Source organism: Pteropus medius, unplaced genomic scaffold (assembly GCF_902729225.1).
Source record: "Pteropus medius unplaced genomic scaffold, Ma_sr-lr_union100, whole genome shotgun sequence".
Lineage (NCBI taxonomy): Eukaryota > Metazoa > Chordata > Mammalia > Chiroptera > Pteropodidae > Pteropus > Pteropus medius.
Window position 1 is genome coordinate 13,471,468 of NW_024354499.1, and position 20,076 is coordinate 13,491,543.

Consider the following 20,076-nt stretch of genomic DNA (forward strand, 5'->3'; position numbering starts at 1 on the left):
TTTTACAAATCTTGGATTTATCAGACTATCTTTTCAGTTTGTGAGTTTTGTAGAAGTTATGCATTTTTATGGTAGATAAAACGTTACTTCCATGCAAGTACTCGCTCCCTTCTATCCAGTTAATCTCACAGTCTATACTCTGCTACATTATACTGCTTTGTAACAATATGTGGTCTGTACGCTTTTTTGTATGACAACTAGATAGCCAACTGACATTGAATTGACAATTCTACAAGATAGGAAACTCGTGTTAACTTTTGTCTACAGCCATGCCGCCCCCCTGAACAAGCCCGATCCCATCTGATCTTGGAAGCTAAGCAGGGTTGGACCTGGTTAGTACTTGAATGAGAGACTACCTAGGAAGACCTGGTGCTGTAGGCATAAAAAGTAAAAAAAAAAATAAGGGACTGTAAGCTGACAAGGTCCTTGCAATCTGTGAGGTCAACCAAGGGTTGCTGCGCCTAAAACAAAAAGAAAATTTCTATCAAAAAAATAAACAGTGACTTAAGAATTAATGAAATTTCTAAGTGGAGTCTCACAAAGTTTCCTCAAGTGGTGTAGGCACTTGTCAGTATCAATTTCATATGTACCAAGAAGATTTTGATCAGTTACCATCTCAGAGTAAAGTACAACTTTATTATTCTCCCTCTATTAAGGGTCACAGAAGGCAGAGTAGTGGATGTGGAGGCCTTGCATCTCATGCTTGTTGGGTGAGGTGTGCTAAGAAATCAGCTAAAAGAAAAACGTACTTACCCAAGGGTGAGGGCTTGGGCACTCTCACTCTCACTGGCTCCAACAACTCCCTCTTCCTCACCTCTCACAATCAACAGGGCTTTTGTCTCTGCTTCTAAAATGGCTCTCAAATTCATCTGTCTTTTGCACATTGCCTAATAGTCCTTCTAAGAAACTGTATTAACCTCTTGTTTGGCTACTCCTAGCTCCAATTTATATCATACTCTGCTGCCTAGTCAATCCTCCTGAAGCACACTCAAAACCACTCAATATCCCCTTTCGATCTGTATGCAAGCTCCTTAACCCAGCACATAAGGTCTTCTAAGTCCTAGCCTTAATCTCTCAACTCTATTTCCTGCTCTCATTCTAGTTCTTATCCAAAGCCATGTACTTCCCCTGTCCACACTGTACCCTTGGGACTCTCCCTCTGTCATTCCCTTTCCTGGAAGTGCTCCTCTAATTCTTACTTTCTAATTCCCAGATACTATGCTTAGATCCAATCAAACTCTGGCTCAACCATGAAGTATTCCCTGATCCTCTGTCCTGGGACTGCTCACATTTCATTCTGTGCTCTCTTAGCAACCAGCCTACATTTTTCATCTAGTCTCAGTCACACTATCCTTTATTTTATTGTTCACTAGATTGTGAAGTTAGAGAATGTAAAATTATTATCTGGTATAACTTCTGTCATGGCATGAATAAATGCTTGACACATGATACTAATAATAATAAAGACTGAATGATTCAACATGCTGCTCTGGCTTTCCCATTTTTACTACCTGGGTCTTCATTTACAAAGGTCTTCTGGTATGATGGTTAAGAGTTCAGCTTTTGAGAGTCAAACTATCTGGATTTGAATCTTGGCTCTGTCTCCTAATATTTCTGTGATCTTAGGCAAATTACTTCATGAGGATGCTAATATTAGCCTTGCATGGTCACCACAGAATTAAATGAGTTGATATGAGTAAAGTATTTAGAACAGTGCCTGGTATACTGTATACAGTGCCTGGTATATTCAATAAAGATTAGCAAGTTCATTTAGCTAAACTCTCTCTCAAACCTATGATCACTAAAGAAGAAAGCACAGGGTAGTAAGTTGTGCAAAGCTTTTGTTCAGAATGAGCCAGAGAGAGAAAGGTCTGGAGCAGAAAGAGCCTGGCAGACTCTGCAGTCCAGGAAGATGGCAAGCCAGGATGAGGAGTCTACTAAGACAGAAATGAGCAGGGAGGTCCAGAGTTCTAGATGAGCAGAAATCAGAGACCAGGAGGTCAGGGTCTGCGAAACAAATGCCATGAACAGAGTGTAAAATGCCTAGTCCCGGGACAGATGTGCTTTACTGTCTCTCCAACTGTAGCACTGCAATTTATTACTATGGAAATATATTAACATTTGGAGTTGAAACTGGGAGAAAACTGAACAGAGGAGACACCAAAGAAGTGTGTGCAGAAGCACAAAATGGATATGACCGTCTGCAGGAGGATCAAGCTGTATGCATTAATACAAATGGTGCAATTTTTGTAAATGGAAAACAAATGACCAATCGGTTGCCCACAATTACTTCCTGGGAAAGAGAGTCAACAGAACTGTCCTATTTGACATTAAAACTGTGATTCTAGGAATCACCAATAATAATGAAGGCAGAACCTTCAAGCTTCGAATAACTATTAGCTCCAATAACAGCAAAGTGGTCGTTGATTTGTTACTTGATTAATCATGGGGTTCTCTTGATTTGGGGTGCTCAGTTTTCTATCTTGGATGGAAAACACTAGTGGTTTAGATTTTTAGATGACTGGCTTTGTTTTGCAGGGGTTTAGCACAGCTGTTCTCATTCCAGTTTAGTTGTAATTGATAAAAATAGTTGGATTCATCTCTCAGGCTATGAGAAATGGAAAATGTTTACTGGGTTCATTTTGAAATATTTTAGCAATAAAATACTTGAATGTTGTAGGCGTAAAAAATAAAAAATAAGGGATTGTAAGCTGACAAGTTCCTTGCAAACTGTGAGGTCAACCAAGGGTTGCCTCGCCTTAAAAAAAAAAATAGAAAAGAAAGAAAGAAAAAGAAATAGTATGCACAGAAGTGTCAGCCATTTCACATGTAAATAATATTCACATGTACATATCCAACCTCAGTGACATGCTTATACTATTTGTAAGATAGCATTTGCAGTCCAGTTTAATGTCAGAGCAAATTTTTGACCTAGTTTTTGAAAATGTAAATTTGCGTTAAATATTTGAAGGATTTATTTAGTGTATAAAAATGATGCTCTTAGCTTGCTATACAACCCTACAGGTTTTTCTTTTCATTGCGAACTTGGTTTTGTCTTTACCAATACAAAAAATGATTGGAAAAACATATTTTGAATTTTTTATAATTTATTTGGGGATTCAAATTAAATGTTAGATAATCATGATCTTTTTTCTTGCCTCCATTTGGTTAAGGATTATTAATGAGATGTGCTAGAATATAAATGCCTTGTCCAGCAGTCTGAACAAAATAAAAAGCTTAAAGAAATTAAGGGAGGCGGGGCAGGATGGGGGAAAGCTGCTTGATACACAGACCTTCCAGCTCCCAGCCCTGTCCTTTGCCTCTGGCCTCTACCCACTTGCTTACTCTCTTTTTCTCTGTCCCTCTCTCTGCCTTCTACCTGATATGGGCTGCTTTCAAATTATGACCTTACCTATCCATGCTAAAGGAGGTTACAAACTACATTTGTAATGGAGGAATATTAAAGTGATCAAGTCTTAGGTACTAGCAGTCTGAGTGAGACAGAAAAATGTGACACACAATGAAGAACAGTGCTAAGCACTTTGAGAAATATAAAAGTGTCACTAGTCAAGATATTGCCCAGCCCTCATTCTGGTTTGAAAGTGCTAATTTATTTGAAATAGTACTACTAATACAAAATAATGTGTTTAAAGGCAATTTATGTGTTCTGAGCTATAAATGCTTCAAGGATTCAAAATAAAAGTGGTTCAGTGATGACTTTAGTGATCAAGGAAGGTTGCTTTGAAAGTTGAGTGGTCCCTAAGGACTGATATGATTTGGCTAAGCAGCGGAACATAGATGATCGCATGAGGCACAGTAGAAAAAAAGTTATACAAAGAGAAATAAATGTATACAGCACATTTATGTGAAGACAAGCTTGCCTAGAGTGGGCAGTGTGAGGTTTTAAGGCCAAGTAGCTCTATATTGAGGAGGGCTTTAAATACCAAAGAGAAAAATTGAAGCATGTAGGTGGGAAATAAGGAAACTCCCTGTGGGATTTTGTTCATTTGTTTGCATTGTTGCTTTTAAAGCGGGATTATGATATATACAATAGATACTTCAATAATATTATTCTGGACCAGTGTGTAAACATCTGCCCAATGGGTATAGTGGTATTTCCTCAGATTACAGGATCATAGCATAACAGAGTTGAGAAGGAATTAAATATCACTTGGTTCATGAATTGTAAACAAGTGGCCCATGAGCAGAATATTGTCCATAGACATTTCGTGTGACCTTAAGAGTGATTAAAAAATTTGAACCAATTTTTAAACATTAAGAGATTACATGTGAAATTCTGGATTTGTGGATTTGCCTAATAAAATCATGTTAGGTGCATTACTATTACATCTGTGCATGCAAATAATGTGCTATGGCAGAGCGGCTGCCTTCTTTGGATAGGGCGTGACTTCCAGGTTGACACGGTACCCAGCCAGGAACTCTTATTAGTCAGAGTAGGCACTATAAACCTTGGTGACAAATAAACATGGGCATTTTAGTGCTTAAATCTATAAAAGATTATTTCATGTTCTGTTAAATTCTAGTGTGAGGCAGACACTCTCCTTCTGCTTATAGGTATGACATGAAGACCATTTAGCTTCGAAGGCACTGTAGAGGAAAGAGAAATGGAGGAAAGATACTGACTCCTAAATGACTGGTTCAGAAGCTACACCTACCGTCTCTGCTCACAGTCTATTGGCCAAACTAGCATATGGCTCCAAACTATCTGCAAGGGAGGCCAGGGATTGTAGGTGGAGAAAATGAACTATTAAGAGTAAGTCAGCATAGAAGAAAATGTGTATTGTAGGAAACTCAAATGAATTTAAAATGTAGAATCGGAGTTGATGGCAGGAAGCCATCCGAATTATCCCTTTGGTAGTTGAAAATATAAAACTTCTCAGGAGTGAAGCCAAAATAGAGAGATATTGGAAAGTACTAGTTTAAAGAGGATAAGTGAAACATGCAAATGAGTGATGCCAAAATAGAGATACTTGAAAGTATTAGCTTAAAGGGGGTAAGTGAGATATAAAAAGAATAAAGCCTTAGATAAATTTTCAATTTAATAGCTGGGAGGACATTTTGATGACTGAGAAAACAAATTCATTGTACTTGTATCTTTTGATTAAAGCACTAAACCCATCTCAGTTTCCTTAAGGAGGCTTTAGGCATTCAAAATTCATTAATATGTGGGGGCCTGCGTGACGAAACAACTGCAGAAGTAACCAAGGGAGTATTTGTTGAAATTAGATGCCAAGGGTTGATATGCCTGTGTTATTGCAGATACAGGCATTCTAAAACTGACCGGAGCCTTAGTCACTATTCTGACCTCAGACATAGAAGTTCATAACAGTAAAGTGAACCACTGAAAAGGCTCTATTTCTGGAGTATTTTAATCACTTCGTCTTCACCCTGTTGGTGAAAAACAGATTTTTACCTTGGGTTATGGAGCTAGACAAACACACAATTGACATTGAACAGATATTGACAGCAATTTTTTAGTCATATGTACTCACAGTGGGGAGACGAGTATACCACATACCATGCAGGACAACAAGAGGTTGCAATGGGAGCAGAGTGACCAAGTGGGGCAGTGGGAGCCAGGCTTTGTAGTTTCAAGAGGATGGAATGATTCCTGGTTTCCATGGGAGGATGTGGTTGGCTCCTCTGAATAATTCCTCAGGCTTGCAGGGAACTGAAGCAGGGACGGTGCCTGGACCGCATGATAACGAGGGTTGTTTAACTCTCAAATCTTATTCCCAGGATCAGAGTGGGGAGGTCAATTTGTGATTAGGCCATGTGAGATACTCCTGCTTTACCCCAAATGTCAAGGAACACATAAATTTGAGCCTTAATTTGAGGCCTTACTTCATATGAAGACTACAGGCTATTAACAAGAAAGTTTAAAAACAAAACAAACAAACAAACAAACAAACAAAAACACTTACAGATGGTTAAGAATAGTGCTGCAGAAGGAAAAGACTATGGCAGACACAAAATAGACATTTGAGAAGCCTAGTGATGAAAGGGAGGAAAAAAAGGATGGCAGAAGTAAAAACCTGGGGAAGAAAGCCCCTCTCCAAGTTTTCACAGGAACAGTAATATCACGTCTTTCTTTACCTACTTGCTCTGTGTCAGGAAGTGACATATTTTCTATAAATTATTATATTTAAATTAGCTACAAAACTGTAAAGTGGTCAATATTATTACAAGGAAACAGATATTCAGAGAGGTTGCAAGTATGTATTAGCGGAAACAGACTCTGAATCAGCTATTTGCATTCAGTAATTTTATTGGGAAGAATCATTTGTGGAGGATTGGGCAGAGGACTGGGCAGACGAAGACACTGAACTGCAACCTCAAATGATCCCATAGGAATCTCTGGAACTGGGCTGGTCTTTCAGATTTTCCCAAATCAAGGCAAAAGTGAAACTTCTGTATCAAACAATCATTGCAGAAAGTCTGCCCAGAGAGGAAATATAACCTTGAGTGAAGCGGCTCCCTTCAGCTGAGAGCAATTCTCAGAGAGGGACTGAGAGCTGCCAGCCTTCAACATTCTCATCACCTGGGGGAACTGGTGCTGCAGTCCTGAAGGGGAGGATCTGAATGCTGTTCTACAGAATCCACTTCGAAAGATTACACAACTTGTTGAAGGTCACACGTTTATTACTTTTTGGTGCCATACTTCAAACCTAGGTCTATCTGATTCCAAATTCACATTCTTACCTTAATATTCTGCAAGTAACTTTACTGTAATGCAGCAGTGGGACAGAAATGTTCTCCTGGAAATGCAATTGCTTAGTGAATCTGCACTATAAGCTCAATGGAAATACATTCTGAGCAGCATACACTTAGAATTACAGACATACCTCATTTTATTGTGCTTCACTTTATTGTGCTTTGCAGACACTGCGTTTTTTACAAATTGAAGATTTGTGGCAACCCTGTATTAAGCAAGTCTGTCAGCACCATTTTTCCAACAGGCTCAAATGATGGTTAGCAATTTTTAGCAATACAGTATTTTTTAATTAAGGTATGTACATTGTTGTTTAGACATAATGCTATTGCATATTAATAGACTACAGTATAGTATGAACATAACTTTTACATGCACTAGGAAACAAAAAAATTGTGTGACTTGTTTAATTACAATATTCACTTTATTGCAACGGTCTGTAACCAAACCCACAATATCCTTGAGATTATGCCTGTATGTCATGTCTCTGGCCACTGCAAAACTTGCAATGTGACTACATTCATATCCTTAGTCAAAAGCGTTCATCGGAACATACAGTGATGACATAAAACAAGACCACAGGAAAGTAAACATAGATTGGTGAGTGTCATTCAAAATGAAGAAAGAAAAGTCAGCATGAGTTTTAGAGACCTTTGGGTAACCAATGCAGCCAGTAGGCCATGAATGTGTGATAGGGTCAGTCCATACCTAGCTGATAAGATAATGTTCAATCTACTATTCACAGTGATAAGAAAAGTAGATACTAAATGTGCTGGTCAATAATGTAATGGGTATGTAAGGGTTGGTTTTCTTGTGTATGTTATAATTAGCATTCTACATAGCACCTCTCAGTAAAAGAGTATGAAAAAAAATGACTGCATTTGAACAGTGCACCTAGGTTTAGCATGTGGGGCTGCCCCGTCTGCTCTAAAGAAGCAATTCAACCCTGCCCCTCCTTGTTCCGATCTAGCATCACCCAAGGGTGACAGGAAGAAAGTCCTATCCCACCCCTAGACCTCCTCATGTAAAAACAAGAAAGTTTTTCCATCTTGAAAGTTCAAATGCCCACTTGAAAAGCATAAGAACAATCTCACCAACTAGAGTTTTGGAAAATTTGGACTTCTTTTAGCAAAGCGATCTCCTGTGGCTAATTATCTTAGCACTTTATACTTACAGACAGCTTCACCTTTGGTGCTTCACCCATATTCCGCTTTTGCCAATTATGTAACAAAGGGACATAAAAAATCAACTGGCTTTTCAAGATCAGGAAAGTGGATCAAGGGGTTAGATATACAACTTTCTTATTTCCGAGAATTGAGCTTCTACTGCTAGGCTGGATCTGTCCTGGATATTCTGTTTACATTCAAAGGCTGTTGCAATGCCTCCTTTGTATATAACATCCTTTACAACACTGTCACAATCATTTTTTGTTTATCAGGTCCTCTGTAAATTTATTACAGTGACAGCTTAATAGACATTAATCTCTTGATTTTAGTTACCGAGTTCATTCATTCCTAGTGTTAAGTGTGCTGATAAAATCTGTCTTCCAAAACTGAAGAACTGAAGGGCAGATGCTGGTCCTTGGTGAACTGCACAAGGCAAATGCTCTCTTGGAAAGTCTCTTGTCAGCTAAACACCTGGTATAGCAGAATAAACTGCCCAAAGGTACTACTTACCAAGACCCTAAATTACAAGGCTTGGTTAAATGGGCTGTATGTGATATTATGTTGGGTGGACAGACTTCCTTAAATCAGTCTGGGAAGTAACCAAGTCCCAATAAAAGCCCAGAAAGTACAGCTCTGATCTGTCTAAAACTATTAAACTGATTATCAGCTACCTCAGTTCAAAGTAAGTGAAATCATGACTTGACTGAGGGTTCATTACTCTAGTGGTAGGCAGTCTTTGGTATTTTTGAAACCTCCATCAAACACCCAGAAACCACACCTAATTCTTGAATTCTAAGAGTGATCTTCACACTTCATCTTGCATATTATATGCTTTCTCTATATCCCCAACGCAAAAAAAGAAAAAAAAATGATTATTTTTCATTTATGTAATTATTTAAACTCAAATTACATTGTCTTTTCTTTTCTGCTTCTTTTTGTGCTCCCACTTTATCAGACAAGAAGGCTCCACTCCTCATAGGGCAGAAGCAAGTTGATCATGTCCTCAGAGAATTAACAACTTACAAAAAGATTCTTAAGACGTATCCTTGAGTTGCTGAAGAGTAGTTTTGTTTCTGGGAAATCCTGACATAACTAGTGGGGTCATTTGGGGCAAGGCATTGTGCAGTTGACTCTAATGCTGTTTGATCTTGGTTAAATTATATGTCTGAAATGAAGGGACTGACATTCCTAAAGCATCACAATACCAAATGCCAGCTTCACAATGCTCAACTTTGAGGTATGCTTGCCTCTGCTACCTGACAGCACATATTATCTTCTTGGGCCTGTTATCTTTCATCTTAGAACAAATCCAGCAAAGCAGTCCATTTTTCCTTGGCTAAAGTTGGAATGTCCATGTAAGACCCAGAGGGGAGAACCCTTGGAAGAGCCAGACCCAAGATCCGTTGTCACATTTGGTCAGAGTTGTAAACCTACCTCCCAAATTCTCCGTTGGAAAGAAGGGGAGAGGAGAAGAGAGATGGTGCTCCTCTCATAAGTTAAAAAGACAAGAAAAAGGTTTCAGCCCCTTAGAGGATGAGAGATAAGGCTTTGCAAAGAGAAGCAGAAGCCTCAGGAACTCTGGAGTCAGCACTGATACAGCTGAATAATGCCAGCTGTGTTCAATTCTCTCCACAGAGTGGCCTCAAGAAGTAGACTATGACTTACATAAAATTTCAGTGGCTTCTTTTGTCGTCAAAATAGTGTTAGAAAATTTTCAGTAGATTCTTGTGATAACTCCGTAGGTGGTAACCTGGTCACAGGTATGCAAAGCTGTCAGCAGGATTAAGGCCCCAGTACTAGGCTTGTATAGGTCTTTAGCATCTGTGTTAATAAAGCTCAAATTCAAAAACCTCTCTATTGGGTCGAAGACGAAGTTTGGACATGGTAGCTTGAATTTATCTGCATGGGCATCTGTTCCAAAAGAGGTCTGAAGCACGTCCCCTTTGGTAGGACCCAAAATGGCTAATTGCAGCATCATGGAGTCATGGATGTTTGAAGGGACAAAGACATAGAGCATGTCTTGTCCTCTTGGCAAGGAGGCAAAGCCCAGGTCCCTACAGTGAGTAGGGAATTCTTCATCCTGTTCACAGGGAAGCCTTAGAATGATGTCTTGGTGCCCACATCATCCTCAAAGCCTTTGATCACAGCACCATTGGGTCTGAAGACAGTAGTGGGCTTGGATGCAGCAGCCCTGGCCAGAACTGTTCAAGACGCCTCTGTTGGCCACCACGGCACACCGAATGCTAAGTGGATGGGGCTCTCAGGACTGGACGACCAACTCTACACTTTTCCACCCGGTTCAGAAGGCGAAGGGTGGGGGCGACGGCGATGCAGGTGAGGCCGTGCCAGCTGTAGGAAGCTCAGAGCTGGCTCAGGCTATCCCAGGAGGAGGCCTCCCCACAACAGCATAGGGTGGAGGGTCGAAGAGCCCCTAGAAGTGCGAGCGCCGCTGCAGGGCCAGGGCCAAAGCCAACGGGCGAGGGCCGGCCCCTTGCCTTGCAGGCCCTGAGGTCCAAGCTCCGGACTCAGGCCAAGCACTCGAGTACCAGCAGAAAGGTGCAGGCAGCCACAAGCAGGAGCAACCGCCAGAGCCCCATCCTGAGGGCTCTGCATAGAAGTCACTCGCGGCCTCCAGGCTCAGCCACCCCGCCGCGCTTCCACGTCAAAATCACTTTTTTGCTTACCTTAGTCAGTCTACAACATAAAAACAGCTCGAAAAATTTTCCTCGTTTGACAGCGGAGGAAACAGAACCTGCTAAATGGCAATGCTTGCCCAGTGTGTCAGAGGTTGCTTACCTGCGTTCTCCTCCCATCGCTCCCTGTCTCTAGGATCCATGTTAATTTTCCTTCTCTTTTCCTGGTTCTAAATTTATGTACTCAGGGTAGAGAATAACTCATATACTGGGAAAGTGATGCATATGATTATTTAATAATAATAATAATAATTCCTTAAGCCTTACCTAAATGTTAAAATCTGTGCAGGAACGTTTGCAAATTTTGCTTTTTTTTTTTCTATTGTCAACTCACTTTGCTATTTTCTCTAAATAGTGCAGATTTTTTAAAAAATTAATGGGAGTGTTTTAACTCCTTTGTATTTCTGATTAAATTTATTCCGTATAAAAAAGCAATTGATTTGTATCTTTTTTAGAAAATGTGCATATATAGAAAGAGGTAACATACAGCAATTTCCTACTTTAATAAATTATCTGAATTAACAATTCAAAAATATTTTTATATCATATCTGCCTTAAATAATACCGTAAATCATTTCTGAACCTTCGAGAGATTTAAAAATGAGGAACTATTTCTGGTGTTGAGTATATTGTTCACCTAACTTGATGAGGAAAAAAAAGAACAAGAGATGAATATCTCCATCTAGAGCCTGTTTAAGAAAAATATAATTGCTCAAAAGAAGTCAGTTCATATTCTAATTATGGGCTGCAGTGCAACAATTCATCAATACATGAAGAGAAAACATCAAGGATATGACTACTCTGTCTGGGATGGACACTGTAACCAGGTTTGTATCTGGTGTACTTGTTCAGTTTCTATTCATGTATCCTAAAATTGCTGAGAACAAAGCAATTTACAGCTTTATAGCTCAAATGAACCAAATGGAGCTCTAAGCTCTCTCTTTGCCTGATACCATCTCTGCAAAAGCAGTAAATAAATAATTTGGAGTTTGTATGGTAAATTCTATCATAAAAATAAGCAAAAGGCATCTTGGAAAGAAAAGAAGTGGCATTTAAGCGAGACTTGAGAGTTCAAGGAGAGTCTCCTGGATATATTGATATAAGAATTAAAACATAAAAGGGTATTTTTATTTTTAATGATAGTTTTATTTAATTTGTCTTTGTGTACATTTTTATTTTAGTTATAAATGTTCACACGCACACCCATTTCATCTCCTCCTGCATCCTACTCTATTGATTACTCATTCTCTATCTCTCTTCTTTAATCTCCACTTTTTCTATTTCTATTAGCACCTTCTCCTTGGTTTATGACTCATTCTCAGTCAGTCTTTTTCGACATTGTTCAATAACCCCTCCTCCCAGAAACTGTTTCTTCCCTTGGTCCCCATGGCACTAAACTGTAGCAGGTGCTATTTATGTCCACCCACAGCTTTTAAGCACTTAACATTTCTGTGCATGATACCCAGACTTAGAACCACCAGCACCAGATCCTCTCTTGCCTGAGGGTTCTCTCTAACCACTGGAACCCACCCTAATGCACATGCGATAGGCCAGCAGTGCCAGGGGATTAACAATCCCTGAGGACCACCCCGCCCAGTGACTAACAGCAATCGCTATACAGATACTTCAGCCTCTTTATCCCTCAGGCAAGACAATTTTTTGACACATGTTAACACTGGGGCTCAGAGTTCCCCAGTGAAGTTAATCTTTAGTTGCTTACAACTGTAACTTGTTCCGTAAAGCAGGCTTTATTGGTTTTCTTCTCTTCCCTGTCTCATCTCTTTACTGGCACGTCCTAGGATTACTCACCAAATAAATTCTCTGCACTCAAACCTCATCTTGGGTCTGCTTCTAGTGGAATCTAAAGAAAGACAAAATTTTAATTTTGTAATTACTTCTCTTAATTTGTTTCAGTAGTTTTTATTTTCCTCTCACTGAGACTCTTTGAATATTGGGGATTCTCAAGATTCCATCTTTGGTAGAGCTCACCCGCATTCCTGTTTTTATTTACCATCTATAGGTTGACTCTCAAATTAATTCCTCTAGCTAGGGTATAACTTTCAAAACCTACCTTCACTAGGATGTTTCTGTTTCCTACTGTGAACTCTATGGAGACTGGCCTATCTTTTTTCATTTCTTTATTTCCAAACTTTATAAGAGTAACTGATGTGCTATATATATGGAGTGAATGATATATGAATTGGTTAGAAGATGGAAGTACAAAAAAGTAATATATTTCATACAGGCAAATAGCGAAATTATTCTTTGCATACATATTAACAAAAGAAAAACTACTTGGTCTAATTTATACAAAAATATATTCTAATCTATAAAGAAGAAAACAATTTTTGGAGCATGATAGCCGAAATAGCCAGCTGACTGACTGAACTTTTCATGTTCCAACAGATTCTACTGGCAAATTCAACAATTTGAGTATTAAGGGCTGAAAATCAGCATTTAATATCTGTAGTTTTTGTTCTTTTTTCAGTTAATCAGCTATTCAAAAACTGTCTTGCTCAACTGAGTCTAATTTATCTAGTTTTCAGGAGATCTGTTAGCCATCAGAAACTATATTTCTTATGTTTAAAATAAATGGAAGCACCAGCGGAACCTTTCTTTTTCATTTAGAAAATGGAAGGCTGCCAAATTGAGTATCTATATCCACTGCTGACATCTAAATAGTTATTTCCTTAATGCCAATAAAGTAGTTTGTGTATAAGAACCAAGGTTGTGAGCAATAAATTGGACACATTTTTGCTATCCATTCTTTAAAGAATCATCCTCTAGAATAGTAGAATGTTAGCATTAATTGCAATTTAAGTTGACTGTCTATTCCACAGGTGAAGAAGCTGAAATCCAGAGATGTGAAGCAACTTTTTCTAGACCACAGCAGAAAAAGGTGATGTCTTGGTCAGCCAAGACATCACATTCATGGTTTATATCTAGACTTTCTCCCCTCCACCCCATTTGTATATTGCTTTAAAATTGTAATGTCAAAGAAAAAGGAAAGCGCTGGATAAGGACTAAGTGAAGTAAAAGAAAAACTCCTATTATTTTCTAATCTTTAATTGATCTAACGGATAACAGTTTGTTGAAAATAATAATAGAAACAACATATTGGCTGATTATAGCTATGAATAAGATATATGGATAAGTAAAATGGATACAACAATGTAATAAGAACTAGGAAGAAGGAATCGGGAATTCTCTATTGTAAGACATCTGCACTACTCATGATATAATGTGATTTGAAAGTGGACTTAGATTATTTGAACATGTATATTGCAAACTCTAAGGTAACCACTAAGATAATTTCAAAAAGAAGTGTTACTGATATGCTAAGAAAAGAAAATGAAACCACATAAAATTCTCACTTAAAACCAAAAGAAAAAAGAGCAAATGACAAAAAGAGAAAAATGAACAAGGATAATAAAGACAAGACTGTTATAAATATAGTAGATATTAATCCAACTATATCAATAATGATTTTAAATGTGAATAGTTAAAAGATTGTCACAGTGGATAAAAAATAAGACTCAAGAAATTTACAAGAAATCCACTTTAAATCTAAAGACATGAAGAGTAAAACTAAAGAATGGATAAAAATAAACCACACCAACACTCACCAAAAGAAGCTGAAGTAGCTATATTAATTTCAGACAAAGAAGATTTCAAAGCGAGGAATATCATCAAGGATAAAGAAGGGCAATCCATAATGAGAAAGGAGTCAATTTACCAAGAAGACTTAACAATTCTTAATGTGTATGCATCTAACAACAAAACATCAAAATACATGATGCAGAAAGTGATAGAACTGCAAAGAGAAATAGATGAATCGACTTTCATAGTTGGAGATAGATCCAGCAGACAAAACATCAGAAAAGAAAAAGTTGAATAAACCAGAAATATCAATTACAGGCATAATTCAGTGATATTGCAGATTTGGTTCCAGATAACTGAAATAAAGCAAACATTTCAATAAAGTAAGTTACATTAATTTTTTGATTTCCTAGTGCATATAAGAGTTACGTTTAGGCTTCTGGTCAAATGGTAAAGTAGGTAAATGCTGAGCTTGCCTCTTGTCACAACTACATCAAAATTAAAACTACAGAATTGCCAACATTGGGAGTCACCTGAAGTCTAGCTGAACAGAATCTTACAACTGGGACTCATAGAAGAGGCCACCTTGAGACTGGTAGGAGGGACGGAGATGGTAAATGGGCTGCTCCCACACCCAAGTATGGCAGTTAAGAATTGGGAGAATCTTCTTGGCTGTGGCAGTCACCCTGGAAGAACAAGTGGTCTGGATCCACACTGGGCTCCCTAGCCCAGGGTTACAGCACCAAGAAGAGAAGTCCCTACAGCCTCTGGCTGTGAAAACCAGTGGAGATTGTGACTGAGTGAGGCGGAGAACTGAGGAAGTTACAGACTTCCTCTTACAGAGCCTGCAGACGTAGGAGTTCTAGGTGCTCCCTACCACACTTTTTTTTATCAGTGTTAACTCTTAGGTTTTTCTATGTCCTTTTCATTCCTCCTATACATGATTAAATACTTCTTTATGTTAAAAAAAAAAAAAAAGGTGAGCTTGGTGACATTTTTACTCACTCTAAGCTCCGGTTCTGGGGTAGCACAGGGGCATACTGAGAATGACTTGTCTGGTTTCAGGGCAAAGGCTGGAGGAGTGGCTTTCTCTAAGACAGAAGTGTGGCAGAGGGCATTGTTCCGTTGTTGAGCCCTCCCCTGCCTACTGCTTGCAAACCCAGGCAGGTGCCATATTTGAGTCTCCATTAACATAGCTAACACTTTCCTGAGACACCAATCCTCCAAACTTGCAGGTCCACCCAAGCTGCTTCCAGTGGCTTTTCCATACAAACGACCTATTTGGCTCATGCTGTGGACTTTTCTAAAATCTCTCAAAGGTTCACAAAACCTAAACAAGCAGCCTCTGGCTTCACCATGCCCTGTATCTCTTGCTGAGCAGCCCTAAGCTCAGCACTAGTGGCAATTGGGCTCGATGTGCAGCTTGGCCTCTGGAAGCACTTCTAAGCTTCGCATGGGTGGCAATCATCTGTAGATTGCTTGGTGGCTCATGTCAGGTGGCCCCAGGCATGGCACAGGCTACAGCTGAACTTGACCTCTGGCAGGGCCCCTCCCAGGAGATCTTGAATGGCATGCCCAGTGGCTAGCATCAGTCTGAGCCAAAGTACCACCTGGGGTCACATCAGAGGATGACACACCTAAAGGGCAGAAAGGGCAGGCACAAGAGCCCTTCTAAAACAAATCTTGATCTGTACTGTCTGCCCCTGCAAAACAGCTCATATCCACTGGTCATGGCTAGTCATCATAACCAATCAGCCTGAGAGTCAATCCCTCCCATGTATGAGCAAACAGCAACCAAGGCTCAATTACAACAGGAGGGCACACACAACTTATACAAGGGATATACCCGGGGAACTTGGCTCAAGTGACCAGGGAAGACTGTGCCGCTGGGCCCCACAGCATGCCTACTACATAAGGCCACTCTACTAAGACCAGGAGATGTAGCAGCTCTACCTAATACACAGAAGCTAACACAAGTAGGCAGCCAAATAAGAAGACAAAGAAATATGTCCCAAATGAAAGAACAGAACAAAGCTCTAGAAAACAAACTAAACAAAATGGAGATGAGCAATCTACCAGATACAGAATTCAAAAGACTTGTTATAAGGATGTTCAGTGAATTTAGGGGAAGAGTAAATGAACACAGTGATAACTTTAACAAAGAGATAGAGAACATAAATGTGGATATAGAAAACATACAAAAGAACCAGTCAGAAATGAAGAATATAATAACTGAAATGAAAAAATCTTAGGAGGAATTAACAGTAGATTAAATGAAGCAAAGAATCAAATCTATGATTTAGAAGATAAAGTAGCAGAAAACACAGTCAGAACAGCAGTAAGAAAAAAAAATAAAGATTTCCAACCCCCTCCAAAAAATAATGAGGATAGTTTAAGAGGCCTCTGGAACAACATTAAGTGTACTAATATTCACATCATAGGGATACAGGAAGGAGAAGAGAGAGAGCAAGTAATTGAAAACCTATTTTAAGAAATAACGACATAAAATTTCCCTAACCCAGTGAAGGAAATAGACCCAGGAAGCACATAGAGTCCCAAAGAGGGCCACAGCAAGACACAGCATAATTAAAATGCCAAAGGTTAAAGACAAAGAGAGAATCATGATAGCATCAAGAGAGATTCACTTAGTTACCTACAAAGGAGCTCCCATGAGATGATCAGCTGATTTCTCAACAGAAACTTTGCAGGCCAGAAAGGAATGGCATAAAATATTCAAAGTGATGAAAAGCAAGGACCTACAACCAAGATTACTCTACCTAGCAAAGTTATCTACTAGAACCCAAGAATAGATAAAGAGCTTCCCACACAAGAAAAAGCTAAAGGAGTTCATCTTCACCAAGCCAGCATTACAGAAAATGTTAGAAAAACTTCTTTAAGAAAAAGAAAAAAGAAAAAATGTTCAAAAATATGAATAATAAAATGGCAATAACTACATATCTAGTAACAATTACTTTAAATTTAAATGACTTAAATGCTCCAATCAAATGATAGGGTGGCTGAATAGATAAAGAAAACAAGACCTCTACATATGCTGTCTTTAAGAGACTCACCTCAGATCGAAAGACACAAACAGACTGAAGGTAAAGGGATGAAAAAAGATGTTTCAGGTAAATAAAAATGAACAAACAAAAAGCTGGGGTAGCGATACTTATCAGACAAAATAGACTTTAAATTAAAGGCTATAACAAGAAACTAAGAAGGACCCAGTTATCCCACTTCCAGGTATTTATCTGAAGAAACCCCAAACATTACTTTGAAAGGACATGTGAATCCATATGTTCATGGAATCATTACTGACAGTAGCCAGGTTCCTGGGTGTCTATTAATGGATGAATAGATAAAGAAGAGGTGAGATTTTATATATATACACATTTATATAATATCTGTTATATATATACATATTTATATAATATTTATATAATATTTATATAATATAATACATATTTATATAATATCTGTTATATATACATATATATGTATATTATATTATAATATATAATGCATATTTATATATCTGTTGTGTATATATATGTATATATGTATATTATATTATAATATATAATACATATTTATATAATATCTGTTATATATACATATATGTATGTATATATGTATATATGTATATATATGTATATTATATTATAATATGTAATATGTATATATAACAGATAGTATATAAATATGTATTATATATTATAATACATTATAAGATATGTCATATATTTTAATATAACATATATATTATATGTATGTATATAATATATATAACATATAACATATATGTTATATATATATATATATATATAAAATGAAATATTACTCAGCCATAAAAAAGAAAGAAATCTTGCCATTTGCAACACATGATGTACCTAGAGTTTATTGTGCTGAGTGGAGTAAGTCAGACAGAGAAAAACAAATGTCATATATAGAATCTAGAGAACAGGGTAAATAAACAAATAACAGAAACAAGCTCATAGATACAGAGAGCATTTTGATGGTTGTCAGATTGGGATGTGGGAGGATGGGTGAAGAGAGAAGGGATTAAGAGGTACAAATTGGTAATTATAAAATAGTCATGGGAGATGTAGAGTATAGCATGGGAAATACAGTGAGTAGTATTCTAATAGCTATGGATAGTGTCAGATGGGTACTAGATTTATCAAGGTGATCACTTTATAAGTTATATAAATATCTAATCTCTGTGTTGTATACCTGAAACTAATATAGTATTGTATGTCAACTATAATTGAAAAAAAATAAAAATATAAAAATAAAAATGTTATGTTTACATTGTAATGTAATCTATTAAGTGTGCTATAGCATTATGTCTTTAAAAAATGTGCATATCTTTATTTAAAAATACTATATTGCTTAAAAATGTTAACCATTATCTGAGCCTGTAAGAGGAATGGTGCTCATAGAATTGCTCGATGCAGGGTTGCCACAAACATTCAATTTGTAAAAAATGCAATATCTGCAAAATGCAATAAAGCAAAGTGAGATAAAACAAGTTATGCCTGTAATTGGATCTAAATGACATTTATAGAATACTTTATCCAACACATTTTTCTCAAGATCCTATGGATCACTCACCAAGATAAACCACATTCTGATCCATAAAACACACCTTAACAAATTTAAAAGAGTAGAAATCCTAAGACCACATCAAATTAAACTAGGAAATAACAACAGAAAAATAGCTTGAAAAATCTTAAAATATTTGGAGACCAACACAATTCTAAATAGCACATGGATGAAAGTGGAAATATTAAGAAATTTTTAAATATTTCAAACTAAATGAAAATGAAAATATAATTTGTTAAAACTTGTAGGATGCAGTGAAAGCAGTACTTAGAAATTTATAGCTTTGAAAGCATATATTAGAATGGAAGAAATAGCTAAAATCAATCATCTAAGCTTCCACTTTAGGAAATTCAAAAAAAGAAAAAGAGAGAGAAAATTACATCTAAAGTAAGCAGAAGGAAATAAATAATAAAAATTAGAGCAGAAATCAATGAAATTGAAAACACTATCTTATAAGGTCATTATAAGGGAGGGGTAAATCAAGTTTTAAGACATACCAAGGAGACACACAGAGGAGAAGGCCTGGAGCAGAGAAATGTATCCATAAGCCAAAGTATGCCAGCAGCTACCAAAGGCTGGAAAATTCTCCCCTAGAGCCTTCAGAGGGGGTGCACCCCTGTTGACATCTTGATTTGGGACTTTGGGCCTACAGAACTATGGAAGTATAAATATCTATTGCTTTTAGCTACCAACTTTTTGGTACTGTATTACAGCAATCACAGGAAACTAACACAATATTCAACAACTAGTTTCCTGGGCAAAGTCCCCAAAGAAAGTACTACGCAATTAGCCAAATACCAGCTTAATGGCACCAAGATACAGGAAACCATTTAAGCCGAGTTGTCAGCCTAAATGACAAATACTTGCCCTAACGAGATATTCGAAAAATCCTGAAGACTTTTCTTTTCCCATAATGAATTATTTTGTTTTGTTTTGTTTGCTTTTGTTTTATTGAAAGTCTTTGACAAATGTATATGCTTTAAAATATATATATATATTGATTACATTAAATTGACTCTTGAAATTTCATCTACTTATTTGAGTCCAAACTATTACTGTTTATAACAGGCTTGAATACGAACAAAAGGAGGATGAATTTATGACAGAGCTAAACCAATCGCGAAGGTATTATCACTCAACTCAGATAAACTGACTTCCAAATTCCTTTGTTTGCAGCTTTGCAATAATATATTTGTACCTGATTCCTATATGACATATTCCCCTATCTGGACACTCTTTGTCACAGGAAAAATCAGAAAACTGTTTACCTTCTCTTTCC

The 20,076-nt window shown here is 37.5% G+C and overlaps 2 pseudogenes; one reads left to right on the forward strand and one right to left on the reverse strand.

The window, feature by feature from the left end:
* The first annotated feature begins 259 nt into the window (after positions 1-259).
* Positions 260-381, forward strand: LOC120594657 (uncharacterized; annotated as a pseudogene).
* Positions 382-9,483: 9,102 nt separating this feature from the next.
* On the reverse strand, positions 9,484-10,712 carry LOC120594489 (alpha-N-acetylgalactosaminide alpha-2,6-sialyltransferase 2-like; annotated as a pseudogene).
* Positions 10,713-20,076: the final 9,364 nt, after the last annotated feature.